This window comes from Manis javanica, chromosome 3, assembly GCF_040802235.1.
Source record: "Manis javanica isolate MJ-LG chromosome 3, MJ_LKY, whole genome shotgun sequence".
In the NCBI taxonomy this organism is placed as follows: domain Eukaryota; kingdom Metazoa; phylum Chordata; class Mammalia; order Pholidota; family Manidae; genus Manis; species Manis javanica.
The window spans coordinates 153,348,627-153,368,758 of record NC_133158.1 but is presented as its reverse complement, the minus strand read 5'-3'; the positions used below and the strand labels follow the sequence as shown (position 1 = coordinate 153,368,758).

Here is a 20,132-nt window from a genome sequence, read left to right as displayed (position 1 = left end):
GCGTCTGGAGCGGCAGCTGACGCAAGCCCCGGGGACGCGCGCGGACGTGACGCCTGGACACGTGTGCGACCGCCCAGGCGCGCGGGGACTGGCAGAGCCACCCTGCGCTGAGGCGCTGGCTCCGCCCGACTCCGCCCGACTCCAGCTGGCAGCGCAGCGGGCCGCCTACCGCCGGCGTTTCCTGCCGGGGCTGCGGGCCCGGCCTGCGCCAGTGAGCATGCCCGGCTCTTCGTGGCCGTGCAGGGTCTGCTTTTCCGGCTTGGGGAGGGGGCCGCCCTTCGGGAAGGCGTCGCCGAAGTCCTCAGGCCACACCCGCGAAAGCCAAGCCGAAGGACCATTCAGGCGGGGCGGGGACTTGGGTAGTGGGCGGGGTCGACCTGTGGCGGGCCTGGACAGGTCGGAAAAAACCGAGAGGTTCTCTAACCAGGTTGAGTCACCAGCGCATGAGGTCGCGTGCTGTGAGGCCAGCGGGCTCTTAGCCAGGAACCCGGGGTCAGGACGCGGAGCTTTGGGCTGCCGCGGGACAAGGGGTTCAGGTTTGGTTTGCAGCCGGCACGGGATTTAGGGTTGGGCTGTTAAGGGTGGATTAAGGCCACTTCTTGGTCCTGCTCCCCAGGGTGGGGAGGACGTATACTCTATTCCTTTACCAGCGGACCTAGCGAAGGCTTCGTGGAATTGAGCGCCCCTGACTTGGATAGCAGGCCAGAGAGGGAGTTCAAGGACAGAGGTGGCTGAAAGGAGAGTTTGAGATCACCTAGGAATGCCAGAAATGTGGGTTGGGTTGTGAGGCCCCAGGAAGAGAGTGGGTGACCCTCCAGTGCAGCACAGTGCTTTGCTATCTCGGAGATCCCGCTGAAGCCCAAGGCTTTGATACAAGTGTAGACACACCCTGCACACCCAGCAGAAGCCCTAGAAAGATGATAGCGTGAGTGAACCACACGTTTATTTATTGTATGCAGTGTGCTCAGGGTTGCTTCTCTGCGTCCTTTGAGCCGCTGATAGTGGAATTAGGGAGAAGGGGCTAGATGGGAATCAGATGATTCGCTGTAGGAGAGACTGTGGTGGGGAACATGTCAAGACTGGGTGACTTCAGGCAAGTTATTTAGCTTCTCTGTATCTCCATTTCCTAATCTGTAAAAGAACAAGAACAGTGTCTATTTTATAGGTGGGATAGTGAGGATTAATGAATTTGATACATGCCAAGAACCTGGTTCATCATTAGAACTACTTAGTCCTTAGATGTTATTTTAAAATATATATATATTATTAGTGAATGTTTAATATCAATGAATATCCATGAATAAAATCTAAGAAATACACTGATAGATCCCAAAAGAAGTAAAGTTTAATCTTATAAAGGGTATCTAGGAAGACTATGTACATGGAATGGTGGGATTTGAATTAAATCTTGCAAAAAATTTATGTGATGTGATGTCATTCCATCATTCACTGAATGTTTCCTGAGCATTTATTATGTGCCGCCCACTGTTTGGGTTCTGAGAATGGTTCTCATTTAGTTTATATTCTAGTAGGGGAACGATGCCAATAACCACTCATGGAAGAGGATTTCAGTGGAATAGGTGGGGTGAGGGCGGGCATAAAGAAAGACATTGTTGCTGGAGCCGAAGCACAGTGAGTGAGATACGGATTTGGGAGTGCACTGGGATATGGGGGAGAAAATCAGGTGACTCATGGGATCCTCAATTAGCCTAACACCTTTACCTCAATGATAGGGGGTAACTACTGTACTGGGGTAACCACTGTAGATTTTTGAAAAGCAGTGTAACATTGTTGGATCTGAGTTTTGGGAAGGGTGCTCTGGGGAATGAATACAAAACAATAATAACTAATATTTACTGAGTGCCCACTATGTGCTAGACATGGATAGTTCTAAGGACTTTGCAATGACCATACATGACGGGTACTATTATTATCATCTCAATTTTATAGTTGAGGAAACTGAGACAGGGAAATTCATTTGCTCAAGATCGCAAAGCTGATAATGCTGGGATATGCTTCAGAGCCCTCCTCCTTAACTACTAGTCTATATGCCTTTCCATTATGCCTGACTCCTTTTTACACTCTGGTTAAGGAGTTAAGCATACTCAACACAGTCAGAAAACAGTTGCATAGCCTGTAATAAAGCACTGAATTTTGTAGGCACCCTTTACATAAATTTCCTTAGTTGATCTTGAGAGGAAAAAATTAAATTGTATTCTCTTCATCCTACTTTTACCTTTTTATAGCATAAAGATCATAACAGTGACAACAAAATCACCCACAGTTTCACTTTTATTGGAGAAAATAGAATACTTTCCACTTTTAATTTGAAACTCAAGCAAGTGGAGTTTATTACCAGAATTAATTTTCTTTCCCTCCACCTCTGGCCTCTCAATATCCCCCCTCCCCTAGCCCCCGGGGCTTACTAGCTCTCACGGGAGAAGCAGGGTCCCCACCTTGCCAAGTTGACCTGAGTTTTCAGTGTTCCAGCCAGCTAGACCCTGGTTGTTTAAAAAGCAATTTGGCTTTGGAGGTGTAGAAACAAAGAACAGAAAAGCAATCCTCTGTAGAGAGAATATGGTTTATTTTTCTAAAAATACTCCTAACTCATCTAGTCTTAACCTGGCAGATGCCTCCCACGGTATGGAGAAATTTCTCCTTGCTTGCTCCTTCATATCATTGCACTCATGATTAGGTCGACCAGGGTAATTCAACAACAAAAATTCTCTGGGCAGTTGCTGCTGGTAGGTGTGCTGTTGACTCACATCAGTGACTTCTCCAGGCTGCCAGGCTGGCCTTTCCAGTCTTCCTTCTTCCTTGGGAATTTCGAATCAGAAAAAGGTGGCTTTTGCACACTGGACACTGCAGACTAGATCACTCTCTACCAGGAGGGCCTGTGAGCTGAGTTCAATTGTCTATTTGCCCTTGAGAGTTGCTGCTGTTTCTGGGCTTGTGTTTAATGGAGGAATCGGTGGCCTGGGGAGCTGGGGGAGGGGACTCCAGCCTTTTGTTATGTCCTGATTCATGACTCATTTGCCACAACTGCTGGATTACAGTTTGGCCTCCTTTCCCTCACACAGGGAGTCCTGGATTGTACAAAAGGGACAGGCCACCGCTCCTTAACCCATCACCCACTTTGCACTATCCTTTAAAGACTAGGGGTGTAATGAGTAACCTTTCTTTCCTTAAAATGTCAGGGTGGATCCTATATTTAAAAAAAAAACCTCACAGGTGAGCCCCTTATTTTACTGAAACTGCTGAGCACACTGAGAAATGCTCCAGCTAGGCAGACAAGCTCTTGTCCTTCTTTCTGTAACTTACAAATTGTGTGGTTTTGCAAATTGGGTAACTTCTGCAATCAAGTGAATGGTGTGCATTTTCAGGGCTTTTTCTGTTTAGATGTAGAGATGACTCAGGAGTGCACTGGAGCTTGCTGCCTGGAAATTTCTGATAAGGGGAAAGCTTGTGGGAAATTTAGAGGTGACAGTGAGGCCCCTGGTAATTATGGTAGGAACTTTTACCTTTATAAAGTACTTTTGTTTCTGGGGTAATTTCCACATGCTCAAACTTCTTTTGAGTAATCATGGGCCATTTCAGGCCAGCATTTCTTGAATAACCGCTATGTACTTACTTACCTCTGTGTATTGCAGAGAATGGGTATATGCATTCTTTTTGTACCCATACTTAGCTAATATTTCTCTAGTGCTCACCCTGTGCCAGGTACTGTTCTAAGCACTTTACATATTTTAATTCTTTGAATCCTTACAATGTCTTCTATAAGATTGGTGTTTACACATGACAAAACATTTAGAGAGAGGTCAGATTAATTGTAAACCTTTAAAATGGCTCTAATGATCCCTCCTCCAGGGTTCTTCCCCTTATGTAATCCCCTCACTTCAAGTGGAAGCTGGACCTATTGACTTCCTTTAAATGAATAAAATATGGCCAAAGTGATGGAGTGTCACTTCTGAGATTAGGTTACAGGAAGACTAAGGTTTCTGTCTAATTCTCTGTCTCCTTGTGTGTCTGTCACTGAGCTCTCTCTGTGGGTGAAGCCAACTGCCTCATTGCCAGGAGCGCTGTGAAAAGCCCCACACCATGAGGAACTGATGTCTGTGGCTAATAGCCAAGAAAGACCCCAGGCCTGGCTACAATTTAACTGAATTTGTGAGACCCCAAGACAGAGCACCCAGTTGAGCTGCCATTCAGAAACTGCAAGATAATCAATGTGTTACCACTAAGTTTGGGGGTAATTTGTTACACAGCTACATGTAACTAATATACTGCCCAAGGCCCAAAATCTTATATGTAAAGAGAAATGCAAAGTATGGACCTTCTATTTTGTTTCTCTTAAATTATTTTGTTATAATGCTACTTAAGTATTATAATGCTACTGAAATCTAGGAGTAAAATTTTGATTATTATATACAGCTATAAAAACAAATTAGAATACCAAAGAGTCCAGAATTCATCCTTTATTTCTCATTGTTATTTAAATGCTTATTTAATAAAAATTTAAAAATGATAATTTCAGGTGATGGAAGATGTACTAAAATGAAATCATTATTTAGTTTGGGAACAACTTCAATGTCCATCAACAGGAAAATGAACTATGTAAAGTCATCCTACAAAATCCTCTGCAACTTGGAAAAGGTCTCTAAGACAAATTTCTATATGAAAAAAGCAAGCTGCAACCAAGAAACCCCCAAGCAATCTCCTTTATGTAAAAAAAAAAGCAAGCAAAACGTAACTGTTTCTTTGCATCCTTAAAAGAGCACAGAAAGGTCTGGAAGGAGAAAGCGAACTGATGACAGTGATGGTTTCTGGGGAGAGGAATATGAATGGATGTCAGGGAGCTATTTGTTTTCTCTATATTTCTGTAGTTTCTTTTTTTCTTTTGTTTTGCAGTGAGACTGTATTCATGTGTTTCATGTGTAGTAATAATAATAAAAAAAATGTTATGCTTGCCTTTCCTGGATTATTTTAGTGTAGACTTTATTTAGCTGTAGGCTTGGTGCCAAAATGAGCAATACATAGAAGATTGGCCAGCCAGCCAAGAAGGGGTGGTCCTTGCACAGACATGGAAAGGACCAGGAGCTTCAGTCAGACCTTTGGGTCTGGGAGATGACTTGTTAAAATTGGTATTTTAATAAGAGTAACTCAAAGGCAGTGTGTGAGCAGAATTTGGAAACCTTGGAGAGAAGGAAATAGGCTGGGGGGCCTGGTACTCTAAGGGAGTGTCCCTGGGACAAATGGAAATTCAGTCTTGGTGCAAAGGTGAGGGTGGAGCTGTGAGCCAAGTAGTTGTGGCCATCAATCAGCTAACCAAGTGCAAAGATGTATTTAGCCAATAATGTCATGTTTGGAGGCCAAGGGGGCAATAGGGGACATGGAGGCATGGAGCTCTTAAAACCTTTATTTACCCTGGAGTGTCTCCTGTCTTCTTTATGTGCCACCCCAAATCAGACCCCTGTCGTCCTCGTTCTGAGCTAGCTGTTGAGGTGGGGTTGCATATCAGGCTGCTCTCCCAGGGCTGTTTCTTCTTAGATCTCTCCGTTAGTGAGACAACCTTTAGTCCTTGGTGAGAAGTGAAGAAAGGCAAGGGGAGGAGAGAGTCCTGAACACTCTCCCCCTTCTCCCTGCATCCCCAGGTCTGATCTAGGATTCCCCAAGAGTCTCATCCATGAAGGGCCTGATGCAGGATGTGGATCACTGAGAACCAACAAAATTGATATAACCTTGAGGCCTCAAATAATACATTCTTCTCCTTTAACATCAATTTTGTCCGATTAAAAAATCCAATAACAGGCTGTCATTGAGTCTGAGAAAAGCGATGGTAATAAAAGGGAGAACCTGACTCAATAAAAAATTGGTTTCTCCAACTCTCTGTGCTATAGCAATTCAGAAAAGGTAGAAAAGCCTCTGCATGTGTCTTTCTCCCCAGCTCTCCTCACTTCCCCTCAGACTCACTTGCCCTGCTGTCTTCTTGGACTTGGTGGGTGGCCCCACTATTGCCCCTACTGACCTGGCTGAGACTTGGGGAGTCATCCTCATTTCTCCCTCTCACGGGATCAGCCTAATTCTGTCTCCTCAGCATCCCACAACTTGCCCCTCCATGACATTCTTGCTGCCCTGCCTTTTCCAAGGCTTTGCCTAAGTCACGGGGGACTCTGCCCCCTCTCACCAGCCTCCCTCCACCAGCGCCATCACTAAAGAACAAATATAAGTAACCCTGGCAAATAAATGGCTGGATACTGTGTAATGAGTAATAACATTTAACCTTAGCCTTCTCATCGTAGTCGCCAAGTGTAAGAGCTTACTTTGTACCCTGCCTTGGGTTAGATCTGCCTAGGTTCTGTTGCTTGCAGAAGAGGGAGTTTAGTTCAGATGAATCCAGAGGATCTTACATGGAAATCAGGGTAGGCAGTGCCAGCAGGCCTTGACTGGAAACGGGAACTGGAAAGCTTCCAGGAAGAGGTAACTTGTACTCTCTAATTCCTCATAAAGAGTCTATTTATTTTTCTTCCTCTTTCTACAAAATGGCTCTCACTGTTTCCTGGAGCCTAGGGTCAAAATTTGAGTCTATGGTCCTCTCTATTGCAGCTCCCTACCCTGAACAGGAGGTACTGCCAGATCTCAGCTTCTAGCAATGCAAACATGGCTGCTAGTTGTCCACTCTTGTAGAGGTTGGAAAGAATTCTGAGAAGGGGAGTTTCGGGCTGGCCAGAAGCTCCAAAAGTTGTCTATTAATATGTTGTAAGGAAAACCATGACCTCCAGCTTCTCAGCATGTAAGCCTCATTGGGGGAACTGAGTAGTGAGTTGGAGTTACTTCAAAAATAAAATCTTTGATTTTGTGAAAGAACTTGGAGTTTGTGATGGAAGTATTGATCTTAACTTTAAGGAAGCATAAGGCTTTGAGTTTTGGAGAGAATTGTTTTTTCAAATGAGAAGATGAAGGATTATTGGTTCCCAACAGGCATGAGTAAGCACAGTAAAGATTCCTTCCTAGGGCAGGTTCAGTTTGGAATGGTGAGGTTGAGATTGGGTTAGTAAAATGGGAACATTCACTGAAGGGATTTAAACACCAAATAAATAAGCTTAAGGACAGTGAATCGGGATGGTTAAATGGACACTGAATGTGTTCTAGAATTAGACACTTCTGCATTTGATTCTGTCCCTTCTTGCAGTTTTATATGATTTAGGCACATTCCTTAACTGCAGAATCTCAGTGTTCTTATCTAGAAAATAGGGCTAATAGTATTGGCCTGTAGTGGGCATCTGTAGGCATCATCTGTTGGTTTTGTCTGCACAACTTCCATTCCCACCCCTGATATATGCTCCTCAGTGTCACTTCAGGGGACCATTTTGTGGTTTGGGTAGGACTGACCCCAACTCCTAGCTCAGGATGGACACATGACCCTGGTCAAGGTTTTCCATACAGCACCTTCCTCAGGGTATTTTACTTCTATCTGTTGGAAATTGTTGTGATTCATATGCAGATCTGTGGTGTGTGGTATGAATGGTTCCTCCTTACATGGTGCTTTGCATGCTACATAAGCTGCTCAGCTGTGTACAGTTGCTCTGATCCTGGCCAACTAAAGCAGTCTCCGCCCTGGTCACAGTCCATGGTCAAGGAAAGGGGGATGAGCCATGCCCAGCCAATGGGAGGTAACTGTACTACATTAAAGAGTGTGTCTGAGACTAGTGCCCACACAGCAGAGAAGAGAGCTGAGAGATGGAGAGAAGCATAAATGCATCACGTGAGCTCCCTGACCCAGGTATGCCTGAAGCTGTAAGTTACTCCCATAGAGGAATTTATCAGTTACATTATCTAATAATTGTTGAGATAGACAGCCCTCCATGGCTCCCTTGCAATCCCTTGCAATTCTTTGCTGGTTGTACCAAGAACACAAGGCCCTGACCACTCTTTACTGGACCATTTCTCTTAGTTCTGTTTTCAGTGAACAACCTTGAAGGATGAGATAATGTCTGCCTCCAGGATAAAAAGCAGCTTACTGCTTGCTAGAAAAGTGATGGATTTCCATGCTCAGTGTTCCTCAGCTGTGATGTGAACCTACTGTGTGCAGAGCATTCATCTGAGCCAGTTTGTCACCCCACACTCAGGGTCAAGGGAACTAAAGTAAATATGCTGATTCTCATACTGCTTAGTGAGCCATGAGTAGTAAAGTCCTTTGTCTCTGATCCAGGAGCATGTGCTTCTGCCAGCACCCATGAGTAGTAACATGTTGAATTACCCGCTTGTAAGTAGGATAAAATTAAATACCAGGCCTGACCATGATCGTATCCTCATTTTTGTTTCTAAAGACAGAAAGAATTGAAATTCTGTCACTTGCAACAGAAAGTTCTAACAAATTATTTCCCTCATCATTTGAGATAATATATGTGAGAACTTATATACTGGGCTCCCAAGTACATGCAGTTCTATAATAGATTGTTTTGTTAAACAACTATATTGAGGTTTAATTAAGTAAGAAGCTGTCGCGACCCTTCAAGGACCGAAGCAACACGCCCAAGGTCTTGATTCTTCTCTAGGCTTTATTGTCTAATCTCTTGCGGCAGTTACAGCAGTTGTCGGGAAGCTCCTCTCCCTCCCGGCGGGCTCCCTTATATTCAGTCACCCAACCAATCCGGGACAGTATCATGTGTGACCTTTAAGCGGATAGGTGTCACGCGCCACTCTAAGCGGGCAGCACGAGCTGTGCACAGGTACGGAAGTCTGCTGGGCCAATCCCCAACAGGGAAGAGGGGAAAGGGTGGTGAGCAGGAAGCAGGCGCCATCTTTAGGGCATTGTCCAGCTAGAGTGGGGCTCAGCCTCGGCCGTAGGCCGGGCCCCCACATCTCCCCCTTTATTGTTTTATAACCAAAGGGCTGTCAGGATCATGCCTGTCTTAGGTCGTCCGGAGTCTGTGGCATTCTTACCCGTCCTCAGGCAACAGACAGCTTAGGTCTGCGCCCTGTCTTAGATTGATATGTGCAGCTCCCGATCTTACCCGTCTTTGACTACTGATCCAGCATATTAAGCCATACTCTAGCGGAGATGCCTTCCTCTAATGCTGCCATGGCCTGCAACAGGACCTTCCGTTCTCCCTGTTGCTGTTTTTGTAACAGACTTTCCTCCCAAGCAGGAGAGGCCCACAATTAGCAATATTCCTATGACACCTACACCTGACCAGGCTTTGGTGGCGTTTAACACAGCTTCAGCTATTTGAGCTACAGAGAGCATCTCTACCTTCTTGGAGCTAACATTCAAAATTTCTAACCGTAGCTGAGTGGTGAGCTCGTCAAGCTCACTGGACCAATTTGTGGTTAACATCTTGCCTAACTGTCTGGACAAGTTGGCAGCTTTAGAATAATTATGAAAAAGAATACCAGTAATACACCCCTGTATAAGAATGGACGCAGCCCACAGACAAAACCTCCCCCACGAGGTCCAATTGTTCTTGAAGAAGGTTCATGCGTTGGTTGACCAAGGCCATCCCATTCTTAAAATGGCCATTGATGACGTTCTGCGCTGTCATTGCCGAGGCAGTGGCCTGGGACAGACCATTCAGCGTCTCTGCCGTAGGAATGGTGATAGTCAGTGCGGCGGTGGCTGCAGCTGCAGCTTGGCTCACCGTCGCCTGCTGTAGGATCCACGGCAGGAGCAGAAGCAGTGCTATCATCTTGTACCTCCGCTCCGGGGTTTTCCACTCTGCGTATCAGACGTTCAGGCACCCAAACGGGGTTCTGCTGGTCCTGTGGAAAAACACAAACCGAGCCTCGGGTCCAGATTATCACTGGGTCCGGGCCTTTCCATGTTCCTTCCAACACATCCTTCCACAAAACTTTAGGCATGTGTTTTGGATTGGATTGTTGGCCGTGCCGCTCTGCTGCACTGCGGCCATTTTTGTCCAGTGTTCTAAAATCTTCTCCTATTCCCCCTTTTTGTTTATATAAGGCATTCTTGAGGGTGAGGTGGGTGCGTTCCACCATACCCTGACCCTGAGGGTTGTCTCTAGCTCCCTGCTGCTCTCATGACACAAAAGGATGTCATCCATATAATGATAGATGATTATCAGGGGAAACTGTTTCCTGACAGTTTGTAAGGCCTTCTTTATATACACATGGTGGGGCTATTAGCCATGCCCTGTGGCAATAAACTTTTGACAGTCTCTGGGGTGAAGCGGGATGGAGAAGAAACAGTCTTTGATAATCTCCACTTGCCAGACTTTTTCCTAATTACAAAAATAGGTGTAAACCCAATCCTGGTCCTCCGTCCCCATCCTCTCTCTAAAGGGGCAAGTATCCTAGTTATGATTTAGATGGACTACATCGCTAATTCCGCGAAACTTTTGATTTCGTCGCCACTCTGCAAACCTTTTGATTTCGTCGCCACTCTGCAAACCTTTTGATTTCGTCGCTGCTCTGCGAACCTTCACTGGCGCCTCCTCATTCCATATATTATAATAAACAATGTCACAAACACTAACAGGACACACACACTACACATAAACACCCACCGCAACTGTCTGCTGTTTGCCCTGCCACGTATACTTTCAGTTTGCTCGCTGATCCACTCACCCTCCTCGGTTCCCTCTCCCAGTCTGGCCAGCCGACCGAACGGCGTCCAGCGATGTTCATCAGCAGGCACCAGGGTCAGCGGATCAGGTCGCGACGAGGTTTAGTGATTCCCGGGGTTCGGCACCACTTGTCGCGACCCTTCAAGGACCGAAGCAACACGCCCAAGGTCTTGATTCTTCTCTAGGCTTTATTGTCTAATCTCTTGTGGCGGTTACAGCAGTTGTCGGGAAGCTCCTCTCCCTCCCGGCGGGCTCCCTTATATTCAGTCACCTAACCAATCCGGGACAGTATCATGCGTGACCTTTAAGCGGATAGGTGTCACGCGCCACTCTAAGCGGGCAGCACGAGCTGTGCACGGGTACGGAAGTCTGCTGGGCCAATCCCCAACAGGGAAGAGGGGAAAGGGTGGTGAGCAGGAAGCAGGCGCCATCTTTAGGGCATTGTCCAGCTAGAGTGGGGCTCAGCCTCGGCTGTAGGCCGGGCCCCCACAAGAAGCCACATATTTAAGAGTACATTTGATACATTTTGACCTGTGTATGCACCATTGAAACTTCACAACTAATGTTACTGGCTGAGATGCTGATTTTCACAGGATTGTGTCTCAGAGGCAACAAAGAGTGAAACCAGCAGACTAGAGTTGCAGCAACCAGCAAAGTGTTTAAGGAGGAGTAAAAAGGAAAGAAAAAGACTCCTGCAAATGGGAGGGGCTCCAAGGACAGATGCTGTTAAGGCTGTCAGTGTCTAGGGTTTATAAGCACAAAAACAGAGGAATTCACGTAATTGGTTGGAGTTTGTTGCAGTGGCTGAGCGAGGACTAAAAGAAAAGAAAAGCTTCCTTTTTTTCCTCAGGCTGAAGTTTCTCAGCTGCCCAGGATGAGGTTTCTTATTTACTGAGAAGCCTTGAACCTAGTTTCCTTCTGCTTATGCCTTACTGGACCTTGAGTTCTATCTGCCTGCATCCTGCTAACAGTTGCTTCACTAAGATAATAAACCTAAATATAGGTTATTTTTCCTTTTATCACACTAATTTTTAACACTTTATTCTGGAAATATAAAAACATACACAATATTAGAAAAAACAGGATAATAAACTCCCAGGTACCCATCACCCATCATATCAACATTCTGCCATTTTTGTTTCATTTATCTCCCTCTTACTTTTTTTCTGCAGTATTTTAAAGCAACTTGCAGATATACTGTTTTACACATAAATACTTCAGCATATATCTTTAACAGCTAAGGACTTCTTTCTTTCTCTAATATAACCACAATAGCGGTATCCCATCCAAAAAAATTAACAGTAATTTTTAATATCATCTAAAAGGCAATCTCTCATATTCAGTTTTCCCAAATGACTATAAGAAAATCTTCATACAATTAAAATTTTCAAATCCAAATTCAAACAGGACCCACAGATTGTGTTTGATTAATATGTTCCTCAAGAATTCTTTGCTCTATAGAAGTTTCTCCTTTTTTTCCCTTACCATTTCTTTGTTGAAGAAACTGAATCCTGCATGTAGAATTTCACAAATTCCAGATTAGGCTATTTTCTTCTTTGATGGAGAGATGCATCCTTCTTTTGTATTTGCACAAGGCTGGGAGTTACTTCTAGAGCTGTACTATCCAATCAGCAACCACTAGCCAGATGTGGAGACTGGGCATTTAAAATGTTAATTAGTGAACTGAAGTGTACTGTATGTGTAAAACACATACCAGATTTTAAAAACTTACGGAGAAAAAAGAATGTGAAATATTTTATTAATATTTTAATATTGATTACATATTAAAATGACAATATTTTGGTTATATTAGCTAAATAAAATATATGCAAAAATTCATTTCACCTCTTTATTGTTGCTTCTTATAATATGGCTGCCAGAAAATTTAAAATCATGTATGTAGCTTGTATTATATTTCTATTGGGCAGTGATGGTCTAGAGGCTTAATTCGATTCAGATTTGGTGGTTTTCCTTTTTGCCACGAGTACTTCTTAGGTGATGTGGTATAGCTCTTCTTGCATCACATTATCCAGCTACCCTGCTTTTAATGATGTTGAGATAGATCAGTGGTGGGAAAGGGAAAAGCAGGTCTGAGGGGAGTAGGCCTGGCGCTCATGGTTAAAACCTTGCATCAACAATGTCACAGAATGCCAACATTATGCAGGACCACCCTGCGACTACAATGGAGTAAGAGAAAAACATGACGACTCCATGATCACACCTGAGCGTGTATAAAAAGAACAGCGCGGGCGCGGGTGGGAGCCGTGTGGGCTGGGAAGCGGTAGTTCGGAGACCTCCGGAGAGTGCGGGCTCACCGTCCGGGCGCCGGGCGTGACGGGCGGGCGCTGGAGAGACGCCTTCCCCGCGGCGGGGCCAGGGCAGAGAGAGGGAGGCGAGAGCTGGTCCCTGCGGCCGCGCGAGCGCTTCGCGACTGGCGCCTGCGGAGGAGCCACGAGTGCAATGGGAGCACGCGAACCCTGCGGGCGCTAGGCCGCCGGAGGGGAGCGGCGGTCCCGCGAGGGTCCGGAAGAGGGGTCGCTCCCCTCGAGGCCTGGCGCCAGCTAGGAGGAGCCCTCCGTTAGAGGCGGGCGGGGAGCGTGACAAGCACTGTATCCACTCCAAAGGAGGAAAGGCTTCCAGGCCTGGTAGAGCTCCGGGTATCAGAAGAGGTCTGTCGGATGTTTTATACCCATCTTTTCAATGAGCGGTAACTTGAGGAGAAAAATTTGACTACTCCCAGGTTGCTGCACTAAAATGAACTAGAAAAAGTGGTACCAAAGGAAACCATGGTATTATTTAACTACAAGTTCTGGAGTGGAAATATATTACGTCTTCTATTAATCATTAAAGATTATTAGTCCATACAAAAAAAAAGAACAATGTCAAAATCAGAAATCTCCTCCCTTCAAGGGCTAATATGAGTGGCTCTTGATTCTTTACCAATAACAGCTTTAGCTTCACTTTATTCCCTCTGCTTTTTGGATGAGACTTATTAAAATACCCAGTGGTAGAATCTGCCCAGTTCCTGACAGTATACAATTAAGAGCAAAGCCCAAAGCATTACCAAGCCCAGGTTTTATAAGTCCTCTCTAGTACCCTCTTACTGTGACCTCTGTGGCTCCTTTTGCTGTGCATTCTCCCCTGCCACAATAAGACAAGCACAGCTTTGTGGACTGCAGGTGAGCACCTGGTAGATTTTTGGATAGAGCCAGTTGACTGGTTTTAGGTTGTGTCACTGTGGTTCTTCCACTGTCAAGTTTCTTGGGTACCTTATTTTATTATTTTATTTTATTTTATTTTGATATCGTTAATGTACAATTACTTGAACAACATTATGATTACTAGACTCCCCCCATCACCAAGTCCCCACCAAATGCCCCATTACAGTCACTGTCCATCAGCATAGTAAGATGCTATAGAATCGTTACTTGTCTTCTCTGTATATACTGCCTTTCCTGTGTCCCCTCCCTGTACATTATGTGTGCTAATCATAATGCCCCTTTTCCCCCCTTATCCCTCCCTTCTCACCCATCCTCCCCAGTCCCTTTCCCTTTGGTAACTGTTAGTCCATTCTTGGGTTCTGTGAGTCTGCTGCTGTTTTGTTCCTTCAGTTTTTGCTTTGTTCTTACACTCCACAGATGAGTGAAATCATTTGATACTTGTCTTTCTCTGCCTGGCTTATTTCAGTGAGGATAATATCCTCTAACTCCATCCATGTTGTTGCAAATGGTAGGATTTGTTTTCTTCTTATGGCTGAATAACATTCCATTGTGTATATGTGCCACATCTTCTTTATCCATTCATGTACTGATGGACACTTAGGTTGTTTCCATTTCTTGGCTATTGTAAATAGTGCTGCGATAAACATAGGGGTGCTTCTGTCTTTTTCAAACTGGGCTGCTGCATTCTTAGGGTAAATTCCTAGAAGTGGAATTGCTGGGTCAAATGCTATTTCTATTTTTAGTTTTTTGAGGAACCTCCATACTGCTTTCCGCAGTGGTTGAAATAGTTAGTTTACATTCCCACAAGCAGTGTAGGAGGGTTCCTCTTTCTCCACATCCTTGTCAACATTTGTTGTTGTTTGTCTTTTGGATGGTGGCCATATTAACCGGTGTGAGGTGATACCTCATTGTGGTTTTAATTTGCATTTCTCTCATGATTAGGGATGTGGAGCATCTTTTCATGTGCCTGTTGGCCATCTGAATTTCTTCTTTGGAGAACTGTCTGTTCAGATCCTCTGCCCATTTTTTAATTGGATCATTTGCTTTTTGTTTGTTGAGGTGCGTGAGCTCTTTATATAATTCGGATGTCAACCCCTTATCGGATATGTCATTTATGAATATATTTTCCCATACTGTAGGATATCTTTTTGTTCTACTGATGGTGTCCTTTACTGTACAGAAGCTTTTTAGTCTGATATAGTCCCACTTGTTCATTTTTGCTTTTGTTTCCCTTGCCCAGGGAGATATGTTTGTGAAGAAGTTGCTCCTGTTTATCTCCAAGAGATTTTTGCTTATATTTTTTTCTAAGTGTTTTATGGTTTCATGACTTACATTCAGCTCTTTGATCCATTTTGAGTTTACTTTTGTATATGGGGTTAGACAGTAATCCAGTTTCATTCTCTTACATGTAGCTGTCCAGTTTTGCCAACACCAGCTGTTGAAGAGGCTGCCATTTCCCCATTGTATATCCATGGCTCCTTTATCGTATATTAATTGACCATATATGCTTGGGTTTATATCTGGGCTCTGTATTCTGTTCCACTGGTCTATGGGTCTGTTCTTATGCCAGTACCAAATTGTCTTGATTACTGTGGCTTTGTAGTAGAGCTTGAAGCTGGAAAGCGAGATTCCCCCTGCTTTATTCTTCCTTCTCAGGATTATTTTGGCTATTCAGGGCCTTTGGAGTTTCCATATGAATTTTAGAACTGTTTGTTCAAGTTTGTTAAAGAACGCTGTCAGTATTTTGATAGGGATTACATTGAATCTGTAGATTACTTTAGGCAGGATGGCCATTTTGACAATATTAATTCTTTCTAGCCAAAAGCATTGGATGAGTTTCCATTTTTAGTGTCCTCTCTAATTTCTCTTAAGAATGTCTTGTAGTTTTTAGGGTATAGGTCTTTCACTTCCTTGGTAAGGTTTATTCCTAGATATTTTATTCTTTTGGATACAATTGTGAATGGAATTGTTTTCCTGATTTCTCTTTCTGCTAGTTTGTTGTTAGTATATAGGAATGCAACAGATTTCTGTATATTAATTTTGTATCCTGCAACTTTGCTGAATTCAGATATTAGTTCTAGTAGTTTTGGGGTGGATTCTTTAGGATTTTTTATGTACAATATCATGTCATCTGCAAACAGGGGCAGTTTGACTTCTTCCTTGCCAATCTAGCTGCCTTTTATTTCTTTGTGTTCTCTGATTGCCATGACTAGAACCTCCAGAACTATGTTGAATAAAAGTGGGGAGCATTGGCATTCTTGTCTTGTTCCCGATCTTAAAGGAAAAGCTTTCAACTTCTACCTGTTAAGTATGATGTTGGCTGTGGGTTTGTGATATATGGCCTTTATTATGTTGAGGTACTTGCCCTTTATACCCATTTTTTTGAGAGTTTTTATCATGAATGGCTGTTGAATTTTGTCAAATGCCTTTTCAGCATTTATGGAGATGATCATGTGGTTTTTGTCCTTTTTGTTGATGTAGTGGATGATGTTGATGGATTTTCATATGTTGTACCATTCTTGCATCCTTGGGATGAATCCCACTTGATCATGATGGATGATCTTTTCGATGTATTTTTTAATTCAGTTTGCTAATATTTTGTTGAGTATTTTTGCATCTATGGTCATCAGGGATATTGGTTTGTAATTTTCTTTTTTTGTGGTGTCTTTGCCTGGTTTTGGTATTAGAGTGATGTTGGCCTCATAGAATGAGTTTGGGAGTATTCTCTCCTCTTGTACTTTTTGGAAAACCTTAAGGAGGATGGGTATTATGTCTTCACTAAATGTTTGATAAAATTCAGCAGTGAAACATCCGCTCCAGAGGTTTTGTTCTTAGGTAGTTTTTTGATTACCAGTTCAACTTTGTTGCTGGTTATTGGCCTATTCAGATTTTCTGTTTCTTCCTGGGTCAGCCTTGGAAGGTTGTATATTTTTCTAGAAAGTTGCCCATTTCTTCTCGATTATCCAGTTTGTTAGCGTATAGTTTTTCATAGTATTCTCTTATAATTCTTTGTATTTCTATGGTGTCTATATTGATTCTTCCTTTCTCATTTCTGATTCTGTTTATGTGTGTAGACTCTCTTTTTTTTCTTGATAAGTCTGGCTAGGGGTTTACATATTTTGTTCATTTTCTCAAAGAATCAGCTCCTGCTTTCATTGATTCTTTCTATTTGATTCTTCTCAATTTTATTTATTTCTGCTTTAATCTTTATTATGTCCCTCCTACTGACTTTGGGCCTCATTTGTTCTTCCTGTTCTAGTTTCATTAATTGTGAGTTCAGACTGTTCATTTGGGATTGTTCTTCTTTCCTGAGGTAGGCCTGTATTGCAATGTATTTCCCTCTTAGCACGGCCTTTGCTGTGTCCCACAGATTTTGTGTTGTTGAATTATTGTTGTCATTTGTCTCCATATATTGCTTGATCTCTACTTTTATTTGGTCATTGATCCATTGATTATTTAGGAGCATGTTATTAAGCTTCCATGTGTTTGTGGGCTTTTTCATTTTCTTTGTGTAATTTATTTCTAGTTTTATACCTTTATGATCTGAGTTGGAAGAATTTCAATATTTTTGAATTTACTGAGGTTCTGTTTGTGGCCTAGTGTATGATCTATTCTTGAAAATGTTCCATGTGCACTTGAGAAGAATGTGTATCCTGTTGCTTTTGGATGGAGTGTTCTGTAGATGTCCAGTAGGTCCATCTGTTCTAATATGCTGTTCAGTGCGTCTGTGTCCTTAACTTATTTTCTGTTTGGTTGATCTGTCTTCTGAGTAAGTGGTGTGTTGAAGTCTCCTAAAATGAATGCATTGCATTCTATTTCCCCTTTTAATTCTGTTAGTATTTGTTTCACATATGTAGGTGATCCTGTGTTAGGTGCACAGATATTTATAATAGTTATATCCTCTTGTTGGTCTGACCCTTTTATCATTATGTAATGCCCTTCTTTGTCTCTTGTTACTTTCTTTGTTTTGAAGTCTATTTTGTCTGACACAAGTACTGCAATTCCTGCTTTTCTCTCACTATTAGTTGCATGGAATTACTTTTTCCATTCCTTTACTTTCAGTCTGTGTATGTCTTTGGGTTTGAAGTGAGTCTCTTGTAGGCAGCATATAGATGGGTCTTTTTTTTTAATCCATTCAGTAACTCTATGTCTTTTGATTGGTGCATTCAGACCATTTACATTTAGGGTGATTATTGATCGGTATGTACTTATTGCCATTGCAGGCTTTAGATTTGTGGTTAACAAAGGTTTAGGGGTAATTCCCTTACTATCTAACAGTCTAATTTAACTCACTTCGTATGCTATTACAAACATAGCCTAAAAGTTCTTTTTTTTTTCTCCTCCTTTTTCTTCCTCCTCCATTCTTTTCATGTTATGAATCATATTCTGTACTCTTTGTCTATCCCTTGGGTGACATCTATTTAGCCTTAGGAACCTCCATCTATAGGAGTCCCTCCAAAATGCACTGTAGAGCTGGTTTGTGGGAGGAAATTCTCTCAGCTTTTGCTTATCTGGAAATTTTTTAATCCCTCCTTCAAATTTAAATTAAAACCTTGCCAGGTAGAGTATTCTTGGTTCAAGTCCTTTCTGCTTCATTGCATTAAATATATCATGCCACTCCCTTCTAGCCTGTAAGGTTTCTGTTGAGAAGTCTGATGATGGCCTGATGGGTTTTCCTTTGTATGTGATCTTTTTTCTCTCTCAAGCTGCTTTTAAAAGTCTGCCTTTATCCTTGATCTTTGCCATTTTAATTATTATATGTCTTGATGTTCTCTTCCTTGGGTCCCTTATGTTGGGAGATTTGTGCACCTCCATGCTTGAGAGATTATCTCCTACCCCAGATTGGGGAAGTTTTCAGCATTACCTCCTCAATGACACTTTCTGTCCATTTTTCTCTCTCTTCTTCTTCTGATACCCCTATAATGTGAATATTGTTCTGTTTGGATTGGTCACACAGTTCTCTCAATATTCTTTCATTCTTAGAGTTTCTTTTTTCTCTCTGTGCCTCAGCTTCTTTGTATTCCTCTTCTCTAATTTCTATTCTATTTGCTGTCTCTTCTACTACATCTAATCTGCTTTTAAATCCCTCTATTGTATGTTTCATTTCAGATATGAAATTTCTTAATGATTGAATCTCTGACTTAAATTGGTTCCTGAGTTCTTGAATATTTTTCTGGACCTACATAAGCATGTTTATAATTTTTATTTTGAGCTCTCTTTCAGGAAGATTGGTGAGTTCAGTTTCATTTGGTCCTTTTTCTGGGGTTGTGAGATTTTGGTCTGAACCATGTTCTTTTGATGTTTCATATTCCTGTGTGGTGCTCACTAGTGCCTAGAAGCTCCAGTCTCTGGAGCTGCTCAGCCCCTAGAGTGAGGTTGGGTGTCATAGGGGAGCAGAGCTGGTACCTGGGGGGAGGAAAGATCTGTTTCCTGATTACCGTCTGCAGTGTCTGTCTCCAGTGTCAGAGCGAGTGGGCTGACCACACAGGTGTCAGCCTCTGTGCTTTGTGTCTCTAGCTTTTATAGGCGGAGCCTCCCTCTGGTTGGCCTGATGCTAGCACAGTAACTGCCAGTTTGCGATCCAGTGCTGGCTGGCTAGGAGGAAGGTGCAGCAGGCTGCCTGTCACAGTGGGGGAGGGGGACCTCGGACCTGAGTAGGCAGCCAGGGAATGGGGCGCCTTCAGATCCTCAAAGTTCCCAACCAGCTGGGCAGAGCGCACCCAGACAACCTTGTCCAGCTCTCCCCTCCCACTGCAGCAAGCTCCATGCAAACCCCACCCCTTCAACAGCCCCCTTGCTACTAGGAAGCCTCTCAGACCACCTGCCTTTCTTTCCTCTGACACAGAGTGGCCGGGTGTGGATCCTCTCCTCCACAAGCAGCCGGAATCTCAGTCTCTTAAGCACTCCACCTGTTTGAGCTCCCCAACGTCCAGAGCACCACACAATATAGGTTTCTGCTCCCAAAGCAGATCTCCAGGGCTAGGTTTTCAGCAGTCCCAGGCTTCCACCCACTCCCTGCTCAGTTTCTCTTCCTCCCGCCTGCGAGCTGGGGTAGGGGAAGGGCTTGGGTCCTGCCAGATTAAGGCTTTCATACCTTACCCTGTTTCGTGAGATCTGCTCTGTTCGTTAAGGTCTTTATGCAGTCTGGTTCAGCCTTCTTTCTTGTTGATGTTTTAGGGTTAGTTGTATTAATTAACTATATTTTCATACTATTTGTGATTTTGGCAGGAGTGCTCTATTTCACCTCTCACACAGCCATCTTGAATCCTCTGTTGGGTAGCTTTTTTAAGCAAGAGTAGCTTTCAATGCAATTAGATATTTTTGGAAT

The 20,132-nt window shown here is 43.4% G+C and overlaps 1 long non-coding RNA gene across 8 annotated transcripts in view; it reads left to right on the top strand.

Moving 5' to 3' along the window:
- The first annotated feature begins 6,195 nt into the window (after nt 1-6,195).
- LOC108387343 (uncharacterized) overlaps nt 6,196-20,132 on the top strand; it is a 280,040-nt gene continuing 266,103 nt past the window's right edge. For 7 of the 8 annotated variants that reach the window (XR_012129447.1, XR_012129449.1, XR_012129451.1 and 4 more), the window contains exon 1: nt 7,680-7,780. This is a non-coding gene — a long non-coding RNA (uncharacterized lncRNA). Of the gene's footprint in view, nt 6,478-7,679; nt 7,781-20,132 lie in introns of those variants that run through there. The other variant, XR_012129445.1, reaches the window with a different exon arrangement.